This window comes from Porites lutea, chromosome 1 (genome assembly GCF_958299795.1).
Source record: "Porites lutea chromosome 1, jaPorLute2.1, whole genome shotgun sequence".
Classification (NCBI taxonomy): Eukaryota; Metazoa; Cnidaria; class Anthozoa; order Scleractinia; family Poritidae; genus Porites; species Porites lutea.
In genome coordinates, this window is record NC_133201.1 from 21,806,414 (window position 1) to 21,821,297 (window position 14,884).

Below are 14,884 nucleotides of genomic sequence, written 5' to 3' on the forward strand. Positions count from 1 at the left end.
TCTCAATTTCAACGCATCGTTTTTTACTTCTTTCTGCTAAATTAAGCATCTTCTCGTGGAGAGAGGGAGAGAAAACTAGCTCTTTAACTAGAAGTGGTTCATACTGGAACTCATCAACTTAAAATTATCTGGAATTTGAATCAAGAAAATTCAGAAGACAATTACGAATTCTCAAGCGCTGAGAAGCGCGTTCTAAACTCACAAAGACATTGGACAGTATAGTTTTACAGTGAGAAAATCTAAGCGTTTTCTCTTCCTAACGGATTTAGAGTGACAGTGGAACTTCAGTTAAATATACCACAATCCTTTAGCGGCATAGAACAACGGGGGAATATAAATAACTTTTGCCTGAACTAACCTTGACCCGCCGTGTTTACCGATGAACGAGCGCGTTTTTGCGATCGAAAAGCAGTTTCAGTAAATGGAACAAAGATACCAGATTGAGATTTCAATCTGAACGATCCACGCTCAGAGGTAGATCGTTCGGATTGCAATCTTAGATCGGTTTGGTCTTTAATGGAACGAAAAATCGAATTTTCGATCACAAAATCCGGATTTAGATTGGCTAAAAGGAATGCAACCATAGAAAACACTTAACTACCGACTGGCCTGGCCGTAAGAATTACTGACATTTGCTGTTACCCGGGTCATCAAGGGTTGAAGAGGTGACTTAGTCCCCCTAGACGTGTTAACGGAAAAATGTCTGCAGAAATATTTGTTGAGTTCAAGAAGATTGTTCCTATCGGGGCAGGTGAGTGTAGACTTCTCTTACATTTAGTCAATTCTGGCATACTCTCGTGCGGGTTAGGTTATGGGACGTCTGATACGTGCGGTTCATTGCACTGTTCATTCATGTCTTCAGTTACACTAGTTTTTAGAGGCATGTAATGTTGAACAAAAGTAAACGGCATAAAACCATGGAATGACGATTCACTAATATTATACGAGGTACAAAACATGTATGCCAATAAATAAAGAAATGCCAATACAATAAAGCGAAGCTGATAAATTTTACACTTATCAAAAACCAATCTTATTTTAAAGTTGTTTGCGCACGTGCTCTATTAAGTCTGCGAATTATGCCTCATATAAAAATTGGGCCAGTGAGAGTATTATCAGTTATATACAAAACGTTTTACAAAAACTTTGAAGTGAACATGTACTATTTTAATATAAAAATTAAGAAGAAAAATACCATTGGCTTAGCAAAAAGAATTGTGATATTCTTGCATTGTTCATTTCCAGTAAAAGTGTCTGGGAGGGAGGGTTAGGGGCGTGGCACTTTGTGATGAGTGGGCTGCGATTCTGATTGTTTTCTGTTGTTGTTCACTCTTGATAGCGATCTGCACAAATTGTAGGCTGGAACACTATAAAATACGCGAGAAAAGTGATTTTGATCTAAATTTGGATGAAGGCATGGAACAGGTCAGCAATGGGCCATTTGAACGATGACGTCTTTTTACTAATAAGGCCAGAATTCATTTCGTTTTTCCTTTCATATTTAAATTTGGTAGCCCCAGTGAGGTTTAATTAACAAAAGCCTTAATTTGCACAAGAAAGCAATACCCTGAAGGATTCTGGTCGTAGTAGTAAAATGACGCCATCGTGCAAATGGCCAGTAGCATTGTATACACTCGAGTCCTGGACGAAAGGTAGGGTTGACTCACTAATTACTTGAGTTTACTAGATGAAGTTTGCATTATATAGTTGGAACTGTCGATGAAATTAAAACTGGAGAAAAATGTGATATTTACAATGATAGAAACACGTGAACGGAGGGATTTGAACCCATGCAGTCCCAGAAGACCGGTCCGATTCCCTAATTTCTAACCCAAGGGGCTTAGCCAAGTCCATGTTTGTATAAATTTTGTTTTCACAAGAAATCCTCGTGAACAATTTGACATCACGGAATTCAAAACGGCGGTGACCCCATCTTGAAGATGCGATGTTCCTACAAAATGAAGCAAACGTTTTCTTCTTTGATGGGTTGCTGCATATTTTACGCTTAAGTTTACATTATGTATTTTCTGACGAATAATTTTAGTGGAGTTTATGTGGTAAGGACTAGCTTGTGAAGAACATGAGTTCGTTTGCATGAGTTAAGTTGTGCAAAATGAATAACGTTATAGCCTGGGTCTACGCTCCGCAGTGGAAGAAAAAGGCAAAAAACGAGGTGAAACAGGGCGCCACCCTTTCCCCATCCCAGACTACCGCTCAGCTCGCTTCACTCGTCGATCTTTTTTTCGCCCTTGCTGATTTATTTTTCGCCTTTTTCCGCCACTACGGAACCCTGTACCAGGCTACTGATGTTAGGATTCATTAGTCCACTGCCTGGTTAGATGTCATCAAATAGTTTGCTATTATCTAATAACTGGCCAATAGTGAAAGTTCAGAATAGGAGAAGTGCTTACAGTGCAAATACGTATAAACGCAGTATAATAAAAGCGGAGATAGTCAATTCGTCTCAATGAACTCAACTATTGGACTTACGCTCGGCTGGTTATGGTTATTCATTATCTAACAATTTTTTTACAGGAAGCTGGTGTATAGTCTTCTTCTCTTGATTCCAGATTCCGGGACATATTAAAGAAGAACGATGACTTAGTGAGTCCTTAGTCATCAGAGACGAAACGAAAGCAAGAATAGACTTCGAAAATAAGGAGTGCTTTCGAACAGTTCAAGCCTGGAAAGCACATTTGCTTCGTTCTGTTAATCAAGAAGAAGCAAAAGAGAACGCTCTTACTCAGATTGACGAAGAATAAAGCCTGATTATCATGGACTGGGCGATGAAATATCTGCCACAGCACTGCTTGAAGTCTTACATTTGGGTTACATATATTATGAGGCAAAAGCAAGTGAAAAAGCATTAAAATAGGTCATAATAGTTTGTACCACTACAGACAAGTAAAACAAGACGGCTAGTCTGATATATTTATCTTTTTATCTTACTGAATTGACACAGTTTTTCAGATTATCCTCGTTATTATTAGCTTTGAATGGTTTTTCTTATGCTCGTGAAGGTCGAACTTTGCGGAGAATAAATCCGCGGGGATTCACTGCAGCGTGCCACATAAATATTTTTTGGCGGGAAAAATTCCTTTTTGTATAAGGGGTGTTTCAAGAGGTTAAACGCTGACCCGTGTCGATGTTTAGAAGTAAATACTCTTCCACAGGTAACTAAACAACCTGATTATCTCAGCTCATCTTTGTCTAGTAAATTTTCGACTTACCGTTCAGACAAATATTTTTGTATGTTATTTCTTCTCTGAAAATTTCGCGGGAAAAATTTCTGCTTGATGGCATTTTAGTGTAACTTTCGACGCCAGCCATAGCGATTTACCTAAAGATACCAATTTTAAGTTTGCTGTATTTTAATAAAGGTACAACAGGCTATTGATACCATAATTTTCTTTACAAATGAACCACGCACGTTTGAAAAACACCACTGCGAAAATGGCCAAAATTTGGCCCACATTCGTTATCAGTTCGGTGCTAATATTAACTGCGACATTGAAAACATGGAGTTAAGCCCAAGAAAGATTGTTATACTTCAATCAGTTTACTGTTGGTTGGAGATGTGAAAAAATGTATGGCAAGTTTTTCTCACTTTGCTTTCTTTCATGTAGGTTCGACAAGAGTTGGCCGAAAATCAAGCTTTTTTAGGCCCGTGTAGGGCCCTGATTTCAAGGAAATCTTTATCTTAAAATAAAAAACCCACCAACTTCTGAAAATGCCACCGTTGATAATCTTTTCAGGTGGCTTTTATATGGTAAAAAGGTGAAGGTCAAACGTAGACCTCGATCTTTTGCTTCTGCCCGGTTTTCTCGGACAATGACACTTAACCCGATGTCACAACCGCGGGAGATGTCTTTTAAGTAAATTTGGTTTTTCTGCCAGAAACTTATGTGTCCAGCCGCGTGAGCGCCATAGGTGCAAGCTAATATTCTTTAAGCTGCGATAATGTCACTTCTTTATAAAAGAGCTTCCAATGAGCAACTTTTTTCTTAGTTGAGGAAGCGAGGTACATCTGACAAAATGATTTTCGATTGTTGTGATAACATCGAAATAGAGAAGGCTTTTCCTAGTGGGGAAAAAAGTCCCAGACTAAGACCATTATAAAAACCTTAATAGCGGACAATTTAGACCCCAGAGCTCTTCCGCGCATGACGGCCAGGGCGGGAGAGCTCTGGGGAATCCTGAAGCAAGACCGTCTCTGATTGGTTTCAACAAAAAGCGATTAATTATGAAAGTGTTTCTGATTGGTTCATTCAAGTTTCTGGGAGAGAGGGTGAACTTGCGGGGGGTTTAACGCATGAGCGGGTTTTTCCTGGAAATGTTGAAGCAAACACGCCCTGCCGATTCTCGATTTCAGCGATTCCAAAACAACATCTGCGTGATTATTTTCTGGCAGAATAACTAGATTTCTCAATTTTCAAGTAAAATACGTTAGCTACATATCGAAAATTGACCAACAAAAAAACCTAAACGTTAAAAATAAAATGAAAAACAACGGCACATTACGAGTATGAATGAAAACGTTAGCTTCACCTGGTAAATTTTCTAAAAACAAACTTGCAAGTGAAAGGTAAATGGAATTTAAAAGTATATCGGTGATGAGTGTCAGAAGCATATATGCCTTTGTGCGTGTAACATGCGACTAGCATAGACCTGCATATTTATAGTTGTCTTCGTTTCCCACGATATCACATTTCGAAGTAGCGTTATCAAAGAGTTAATATGCATACATAAACATAAATAAAAGGAAGCTAAATTCGTAATTTGAAAAATTTTATTAGAATAACCATAGTTTATCTTCACAAGCCATTCGGGTTTCACTTACCGCCTCGAGAAGTATTCCACGCAAACTTAATCAGCTGTCGAGCATATGCAAATTTCACTTCTCAAATCAATGAACGTTAACCGTTCCTTTCTCAGCAGTTACCACAAGGGCCTTAAGTACCTGAAAATTCTTTAAAGGCATCGTTTCAATGAAGTAGATGTTGAGTACACTCGAAGTAAAGCTAGTAGTTGGATAGAAGAGCATGCACTGTAAGGGCCAAATAGCCAGATTTTGGCCACGGTAGCGCAGAGTTTCCCAGAGCTTACGCGCGAGGTCAGAAGCGTAAGCACTGGGTCGAGAGTAAGTACTGGACCGTCCGCTTGCGCTAAAAGGGCGCAGCAAAGCCCCAGAGCTAAAGAAAATTGGGGAAACCTATGGATCCGAGCAAATTTGGTTATGACGTCAGCGTACGATCGAACGCCGACCGTCCGTATAAACTCTAAAGATAGGGGTAGAAAAACTCAGAAGGGTAGAAAAAGGAAACCGAGACGTGTATCTTGCGTTTCGTTGTGGCTCAAAATCAACCATTTTAGGGACAACCGAAGGGTTTGCTCGAGTGAAAAATTCTAGATTGATTTTTCTTGTGCTTGACTGACGAAAAAAGTTTGCGGAAGAAATTTCTAAGGCTTTGCTTTTTGCTTGGTCACGCTCTAGGAACAACCTAGCCTCTCCCCTCCCACCCTTGGTCAACAGTTTGACAGTTGAATTCATCTGGGCAAACTTATTCAGAAAACTTATGTTCGCCGACAGACTACTTACCGCCAACTGAAGCCTTTTCTTCATTTCACTGAACTAAGAAGCAAGAGCTGCTGCAATATGAAATAATAGATTTAGCCAGGGCTAAAAGCGAATCTCTCGTTACTATACTTATATATGCAATCTATTCACATAAAAACAAAATCGTGTAATGCTAAAAGGCGATGGGATTGAGAAGAACAGCAACAACAATAGGTCTAATTAGCAAAAAAACAAAAAACTTTGCACGTGCACGCTCTTTTTTGTACATTTCTTTGCGGTTTTTGTTCCACGACTACAACGTGAAACCCTTCTAGTTACACGTTTTGCGGCTGTTTAGTGATGCAGGCGTATTGGCAAGAATTCTTTTCCCAGACTATTACTGTGATCGGATTCGATTTATATTTTTTCCTTTTTTTTGTTAATCAGTTAAGTATAAATCTCTGGATGTCTTTGTATAGGTTGAAGGTTATTCGTTTTATTTTTTTGGCTTTAAGTAATTAAAAGTATATAAATGGACGCTTCGCGTTTAGTCTTGGCTAATCTATATTTTGGTGTTGACTTTTATCGCGTTGGAGAAACTCGTTTGTTGTCTCTCAATGTAACAACCGTTCTTGTGTTCTTCACCCCACTCTTTTCGGGTATTTTATGACCAGTGTCGTGGCAACCGTTTTAAGTATTGTTTTTGTAAATAATTTTCTGTGCTTATCCCGGTTTCCTTATCATGAAGCATGCCTGTGAGTATTCACCATTTTCACATAGACCATACTGCACCTTGTTTATCCCCCCAAATTTTGCATAACTATTCTGTTCGATTTCTCTTGGGTCGACTGTATAACAAAGGAGAAATAGGAAAAAAAGGTTATGCAAAATTTTGGCGGGTAAACAAGGTGCATTATGGGCTATGCGAAAATGGTGAATTACTACTTCCCCCTGGACGGGTGGCCAGTCAATCGCAGGGTTATCCCCTAAACAGCTTTAAGTATCTCACGCGGTCTCCCGTAATAATTCTTTTTCGAAGGCAAGACGTAATGAGTTTGCCCATGTTCCTTGTAAATTATTTTATAACACAACGGATGTCTCCAAAAATCACTCATTTTATAGCGAAAAGCATAATTTTCCTCGCCATTAAGACAAGCATTGCTTATTTCAATTTATAGAGAAGCCGAGGATAAGGATTCCGTTGTCAGTAGTACGCAGTGTACCAGAGCATTATACCTGGCTCATGCTGGAAGGCACCCCACCCATTCAAGCTTGGTTAAACAACTCATCTACACCTTTGGAGGGTGGGCCAGTGGTGAAAGGACTCAAATTCATTCAGACGGGAAACTACACAATTCTGGCAAAAAGTTATGTAGGAAATAGCTCCAAAAAGGTTGACGTTAACGTTATGGGTAAGGTTTTTCATAATAATATGTCGAACCATATTTCAATACCACCCTGTAATGACTGTGATATCGTTTGCTCATATTCAGCCTTTTTCCCAATTAAACGAGGTAGCTGTGTTGCTTTTGAACGCACTGAAGGTGTATTTTTTTCAATATAGTAGTTTTCAAGTTCATATCGTAACTTTATGAACACATTTGGTTTAGAAATCTACCCTTGCAGTTGTCTCATTCGCTATTCGCTTGTCATCTGTTACCTGAGAAAAGATGCATTGATTTCGTAGATTGCAGGCATTTATGTCAAAGCAAGGGTCTTTTGAATGGTTCTGGGCAAGTAACCAACCATCATACCTGCAGTGGAGGCAATGTTACATATATTTGGAAGTGTATACCAACGACTACTACTAATTTGTAAGTGAATTTCCTGACTCAAGGACTTTTTAACTGCTGATTTTAATAGAAATGTACAGTGGCAGTGAATCATGCATGAAAAAAATTAAAACGTTTGAAACTAAACGCCCTAAAAATCGTTTAGCTTTGAAAAAAGCCTCCCGAGGTTTCAATCAATTAAAATTGAAAAAAAAAATGCATTTTAGCTATAACGGGACATTATTACTTTGATCATTAACGAAGTATACCTTTGGTCGATGAGGGTTTTTTTTTGGCCTAAGTAAGTCTACAAGTTTATACGATCTCAACCTGATTTTGAATTACAGAATGTTTGTGGTTATATGATTATTCCTCGCGAAGCGAGCGGCCTATAAATTTGTCGCGCTGCGTATCGCGTGGATCGCACAGCGACGCAGAAACTCGAGTTGGCAATATTTCTATATATCTCTTGGGTTTCCGCATCCAGTGTGACGTCAAGGTACATTTTCAACACGACTTCAACATATGTGCTGCACTATCACGTTTTATGTAAGAAGGGCTGATGTCTTTTTTCATGGTCTCTCGAACAATGTTTACTATTGGTGAATCGCGATCAATTTCTCAGACAATTGAAAGAGAACGGCAGGCACAAGACAACGTTACATATAACAATACTGGGAATCCTCGCTGGGGAAGATTTACCATTGAAACTCTACTGCAGCGAGAACGGGGACTTGAAATCCAGCGAGAGCAACGAAGAAGACCAGCTCGTATATCGAGCGGCCGTTTCACACCGCGAATTGCTTTGTACAGATTGACAACTTTGATTTAATTTGAATTTGAATTTTTAAGGCGCACAGTTTTTTGTTAAAATACATACTATTTTTTTTGTTTCAAAACCAAAAATAAGGAAACATGTACACATTCATGTAAGTTACGAATTTTGATTTGCTGTAGGAAATTGTCAAACAGCATGATCGAGGAAATCCCGCATGGAATTTTCGCAGACCTCTCTTCATTGCAGATTTTGTAAGTTAATCACATTTCTATTTGTAGCTGTCTCGATCCACAGACAATAGAAATTTTGGCTACATACGGGTTGTGACGATTTATTGCTTGGACATATATATTCTCCTAAATAACAATAGCAATTCACAGTAAAATTTTTTCCCCCATTATAAAAAAATAAACTGCAGAGCAAAAACCTCAAACATAACGTTGACCCACACCGCCCACGGCGAACGTTAACTTTCCGTTAAATTTCATGTTGACGAATAAACTGGATCGGGATTCAAGACCACAATCAAAACAGTGGTGGAATCGCATTAAAGCCCCTGAGATTTATTTGGGTTAATTTACAATTACTTAATTTGCTATTACACCTGCGATGATCGTATCTTGTATTTCTACAGCTCACATTATCTTTACTTCATGATTCATTCCCTTCACGGATTAAAAAAAGAAATAAAAAAATTGGCTTGCTGCTAAAGTATGGGTCTTCATAGCTCAGTTGGTAGAGTACTGTAGCAATTTTGTTGAGGGTTCTGGAGGATGATGGCTCGCTTTCGTGGAATGCGCCTCTGAGATATCTCTTCTTGCATTAACACAACTTTTCTGGACTTCCATCAACCTCTCCATGCAGTGATAGATTTCAATTTAAGATTACGTATTTTAGTCACTATGTTTAGGATGAGCCGTCTATGCCCTTTTCTCATTTCTATCCTAAAGGTTTGAAACGCTTTATCGTTACACTTGATGTGAAGCCCCTTTTGAGAAAAGCAGGACCATAATTCAAAAGATTGGGATCGATTTCTCCGAAAAAGACTTCAAAATGTATTCTCACTGCTAACCAAGTCATGTGTACACGCTTAGATGAAAGCATAGGTATTTGAGAAAAAGATGTTATTTTGTTTTATGTGTATTGTGTGCATAGTTAAGAAAAGACAATCAGTTCAGTGACCACATAACAGTTCAATAACCACGCTAGTAATTCAATGACCACAATAGTAGTTCAATGACCACAAAAGTAGCTCGATGACACCAAAAGTAGGTCACCGAGAATAGACTGCATGCAGCTGCGGGGAAATAGCACAAATAAGTTAGATTTTTTTAAAATATAAATATGTAGAATAGACTAAGTGGTAAATACTCATTCAGCGATGACACAAAAACCAAACTAAGAAGTAGCTATGGCACAATGTTATTTAGTTCTAGTGAGCTCACTAAAGTAAACAGGAACATAGACTGATGGCAATTTAAAAGTTAAATAGTCAGCTCAGAAGGTCTGTCATTGTCATAAGGGGCACAGTGAACAGACCTGGAAAGAGAGTCAGCGCTGGAAAGGAAAGTTAACACGGCCAAAAAAAGAGGAAACGTTGGGAAGTCTGGACTTGTGCGGTAAAGATTATCTATTTGTTAAACATGGATTGATGTTAGGCACGTGATGTGATGCACAGCTTGAAACGTGCGCAAAGGCAGTCAAAAAACAAGGTTTTTTCCACCGTTAACCGCTATTTTTTCTGCTCTCTCAGCGCGTGCTTTGTCGGTTTATTTAGTATATCGTTTTCTTTTGGGCCGTGTTAACTTTCCTTTTCAGCGCTGACTCTCTTTTTCAGGTATTTTTTTTGGGAAGCAAGGGATGGCGCAAATCCCGGCGTTGACGCTATATGTGGATTGAGTTTCTTGTTGGTTCTTCTGTTTTCCCCTCTCATCAAAAGCCAACATTTCCAAATTCCAATTCCACCAGGATTCAAGTAGACAAGGAACCACCCTGTGGATGTGCTACCTCCAAATAATCATTTATTTATTTATTTATGTTCACTGTGCCCTGATGAGAATGACAGACCTTCTGAGCAGACTATTTAACTTTTAAATTGCCATCAGTCTATGTTCCTGTTAACTTTAGGGAGCTCACTAGAAGTAAATAACATTGTGCCATAGCTATTTCTCAGTTTGGTTTTTGTGTCATTGCTGAATGAGTATTTAGCACTTAGTTCGAGCTAAGGTAATGCTACACATTTATACTAGAAAAGATCTAACGTATTTGTGGCTATTTCCCCCGCAGCTGCATGTAGCCTATTCTCGGTGAACTACTGTTGTGGTCATTGAATTACTAGCGTGGTTATTGAACTGTTGTGTGGTCACTGAACTGATTGTCTTTTCTGAACTATGCACACAGAACACATAACGCAAAAAATAATGAAAGCTGAATGAAATTTGTGAGCCTGTTTCCCAATCATATTTCTTATTTAAAAGTAGAAAATGACATATGAACGTGGAGGGATAGTTTTCCCAAATTTAATTATTAATTTACTATATTTTGTTACAGGGATTTGTCGAACAACATGGTCAAACAGCTCGCCCCAGGAGTATTTGCAGATCTCTCTTCGTTGCAGTTCTTGTAGGTATCACGGTCTGCGTACCTGTGTCTTTACGCAAATCCACTTTTATAAGTAGAACAATGTCAAATGCCACAGTTACCGAGACAATGAAAGTGGTGAAACTAAATAAATACGAATATATTCACTCAATTTAACTACATAACGTCATAACACAAAAAATAATAAAAATGATAATACTAGTAGTTTACTATATGCACACTCTGAGTCATCTTAAATTGGTGTTTTAAGCACCCTAAGCACTCTCAAAGGATATTTACGAAATATTGAGTGAGGCTGTGTATGGAGTAAAGAATTACGCAGATCGAAGAGAACTGCATAATTCTTGTAACTGTTTATTGGACATGAGTGTATCATGTCACCTCAAATTGTTCGTGCCTACTATGAAAGCATTAAGGACTGTGGAATCTTAAAATATAGAGAGAGGAGAACTGGTCGTATGAGAATAAGATCTGTTAATTTATTCGACAGAACTAGCATTGAATCAGGTTTTTTCAGTTCACTGCACCCCAAGGGTGTCAACGTTTAGAACTTGGTTGTTGTTTCGAAACAGCCCCTAAAAATGCCAGCTAGTATATGCAAGGGGAGAGGTCAGCTTAGACTATGCTGTGCGAATGTACAATCTCTCAGGAACAAGTGGCCTGATTTTCTGTGTTATGCATGTATTATGAAAACGGATATTTTCGCAGTGACTGAGAACTGGTTTTCTCAGCATGATATTGGTCATCGGATCAGAGAATCACCTCCTGGGTTTAAAATGATGAACCATTCTCGCGTGGGCCGCGCTAATGGTGGAACAGCACTATTAATAAATTACTCTCTTTTGACTCCAAAAAGTAGATGCTGGCGAGAAAGTGTCATTTGAATGTTGGGAATGGATTGTGGACTGTGGATCTTGTAAACTTATGATCTTGATTATTTATAGGATACCGTATTCTTCTAAAGATCCGGTTACAACAGCCACGTTTTCTGAAGAATTCACTACCTACTTGGAATCATTCATAATGACACCTGAACCATTGTTAATTGCTGGTGATTTTGAAATTCATATTGTTGTTCCTAGTTATATTAAACATGCACGCCTATTGGGTTAGTTAGAGTCCATCGGTTTGCAACCGGCAACATGTCGATAAACTGACCCAGGTGTCCTGCCATATCCTGGATCTAGTGATTACAAGGGATGTAAATGAGCTAATATCAACCACTCCTACTGTAAATTATCACTTCTCTGGTCCATTTACTCTGATCTGTGATTCGAGAAACCATCGTTTATTGTCAAGGAGATAGCTTTTTGGAAAATCAGGAGTACTGACGCTGAGTCATTCTTGCATAATGTGTTCGGCCCTTAGTCGAGACAGTACTGATTATCTTAAAGATTTGGGTACTTTGTACAACAGAACATTATCCAAGATATTAGATCATCATGCACCACTGGTAACAAAGACGTGAAAAGAAAGACCTCTGTACTCTTGTACCATGGTAATATATAGATTTAGCCAGGGCTAAAAGCGAGGCTCCCATTAATAAATTTATAATCTAAATTAAACAATAAACTTGTATTCGAATTCCACAGTTCAGTTAACTTTCGAGCACATTTATGTGACTTTTGAGGGAAAGGCTACCTGATTTTAGAGAAAAATAATTTGCAAACAGCCCAGTAGTGAACCAAATCTTACATCGAGTTGATAGCCTCATATGTACACCCAAAAACAGGTAATCATCTTCGATCACATTTAAGAGCCATAATGGCTCTTGATCACCGTAGATTAATTAGTGAAAAAAAAACAGGCCAACTTTTTTGCGTTCGACAAGTTTACTTTGCAAAATCTTGTCAACAAATCTGGGTGCGTGTAAACCAACCTTTTATACCATTTATACATCACATCTGAGGTGAAACAGTAGTATGAGGCACTGGTTTTATCATACCGGCAGACCTCGGACAGAAAGCAGTATTTCACAATACAAATTGCACTCATTCAATTTTCATAAACTGTTAAAAAAATTTCCAAAATCACCTATACGGCCATCCGGTTCTCACTTTTGTAGTGCGAGCTGTGGCGAGTGTTTGAATGAACATTAACAGAGTTACGCTCCAATATTATAAAGAATTTATTGTGTTTATTTTTTATTTAATGGTTTAACGCGCGGCATTTTGAGTACTCCTGCAAGCGATGTTAACTGAACGACTGAAAACAATCAGCACAGCGATTAAAATTACAAGAGAGACTACTAACAATCATTAAAAGAAATATAATTCAGTGAAACATTTACAGAGACAACAATTTTCATTCAGGAAGACAAGTATTAAAGTGTCCCTAAAAATCCTGAGTCTTCAAGCTTCAAGCTTAAGTTTATGTTTTAAGCCGGCTTCCCGGTGTTTGCTTTTCTAGGCAAGAAAATCGCTCAAAGCTTTCTTTTCCGGTCAGAATTATAACGAAATATTCTTTGGAACGTTTTCTTTCTATTTGCGGTGAGAAACTGTCTAAAGGCTTTTTAAAGTTCTGTAAGCTTATATCAAACCTGATACTCGGTCAGATCATTGTCTCAAATCTTACAAACGTGCATAACTAAATGCCCGCATAAACCTCGCTCGACTTCATTAAATTAGATACAAAAAACAAACATCAAATACAATAATTTCTCTGGCTTACCATTCGAGATGCAGCTCCTGAAAGGTATCAAGAAAAGCCAGTATCGCTTCAGACTTTGCAATCCTCTTACGCATCAAGCAAAGTCAAAACGAAAACGATGCCATCCGAAATCGGATTTCCGACTTTGACAAGCGACGTATTCCTCAACCAAAAACCCAATAAACAAACTAGCCATGAATAACAGAAGACTCCTGATAGCAGCTGAATTTCATTTTGCACATCCAGTGGAAAAAGACAGTTAAAAACATACCGCGATACGGTAAAGTGATACTGGTCAGCAGGTACCCTGTTTCGACAGCTGTCAATTGATCAAAACATTGATGTCCAATATGTGTGCATTATCAGTTTAACTAGTAAAAGTATGAGATTGAACATTGTTCGCCATCTAGTAAAACAATTAACTGGTCAGCGGACAGCTTCCAAATAAATCACGTCACCTCGATGAGTTGACACATGAGCCCGCGATATGGTCATGGGATACTGGTCAGTGGCTATCCTGTTTTGACAGCTGTCAATTGACCATATTGTGAATGTCCTAAAATCCTATATTAAAGATGTGGACTTGCCAAGACACGCCTGAGACACCCCTCCCTTCCTTTTGATAGTCTCCCCAACCCCACCCGTACAATCTGTAGACGCGTACGTACGTACGTACGTACGCTCGGTCAATCACGTGACAACCAAACGAAAAGAGGTTGACCATATTCCATGAGTATGGGGCTCTGTCCCACGCGCGCTTCGCGCGCGGGAGCCCCGCTGTAATGATGGAGGTCAGGTCAGGGGTAATCCTGCTACTAGTAACATTGTAACCCATATCCACCTGCCTCATAGACGGCTAGTCAGCGTCTAAAATGGCTCCCCCACCAGAGTTCGTTGGTGAAAAGAGGGTAGCATGCCACCCCTGCGGACTTAAAATAAGACGTGTTAAATGACGGATGAGCTCTTTCTTGTACCAGCGGCCAACATGTAAGGACATGACACCATACAGCAACTAAGGTTTAAATTGCACCCTACCCTCCAAAAGCATACTCACCATTCAAGTATCACCGCAGACATAGGGCAAATTGGAAACAGCCTGCAGCTACTCATTCCGAATAATAATAACTCATCCAAGGGAAGTGGTAATCATCATTAGTCTGACTACATCAAGCAGCAACGGAGAACGAAGAGGTCTGCTGCGGCTGATATAGACGAAATCTCCCTTAGCAAGCCAATTATCATACCAACCTATAATGTCAGGTCCTTATACCAGCTAGGCAAGTAAATCAGTTGTGCTGTGGTAGAGACAGGCGGTAGAAGCAGGTCTTGAAATCATTGGTGTAGAAGAGGATCGCCTTATCTCATTCACTCCGATAACAGAACTGTGGTCTGATGACAAGAACTGGCGATTCATCCAAAATTCCGTTTCCAAATGCCGAAAGGGTTGCGCGGGCCTCCTTGCTAAGAGACAATTGGTCAAAAGCATCTCCGGTTCAAAACACCTCTCGGACCACATCATCTCTGTAT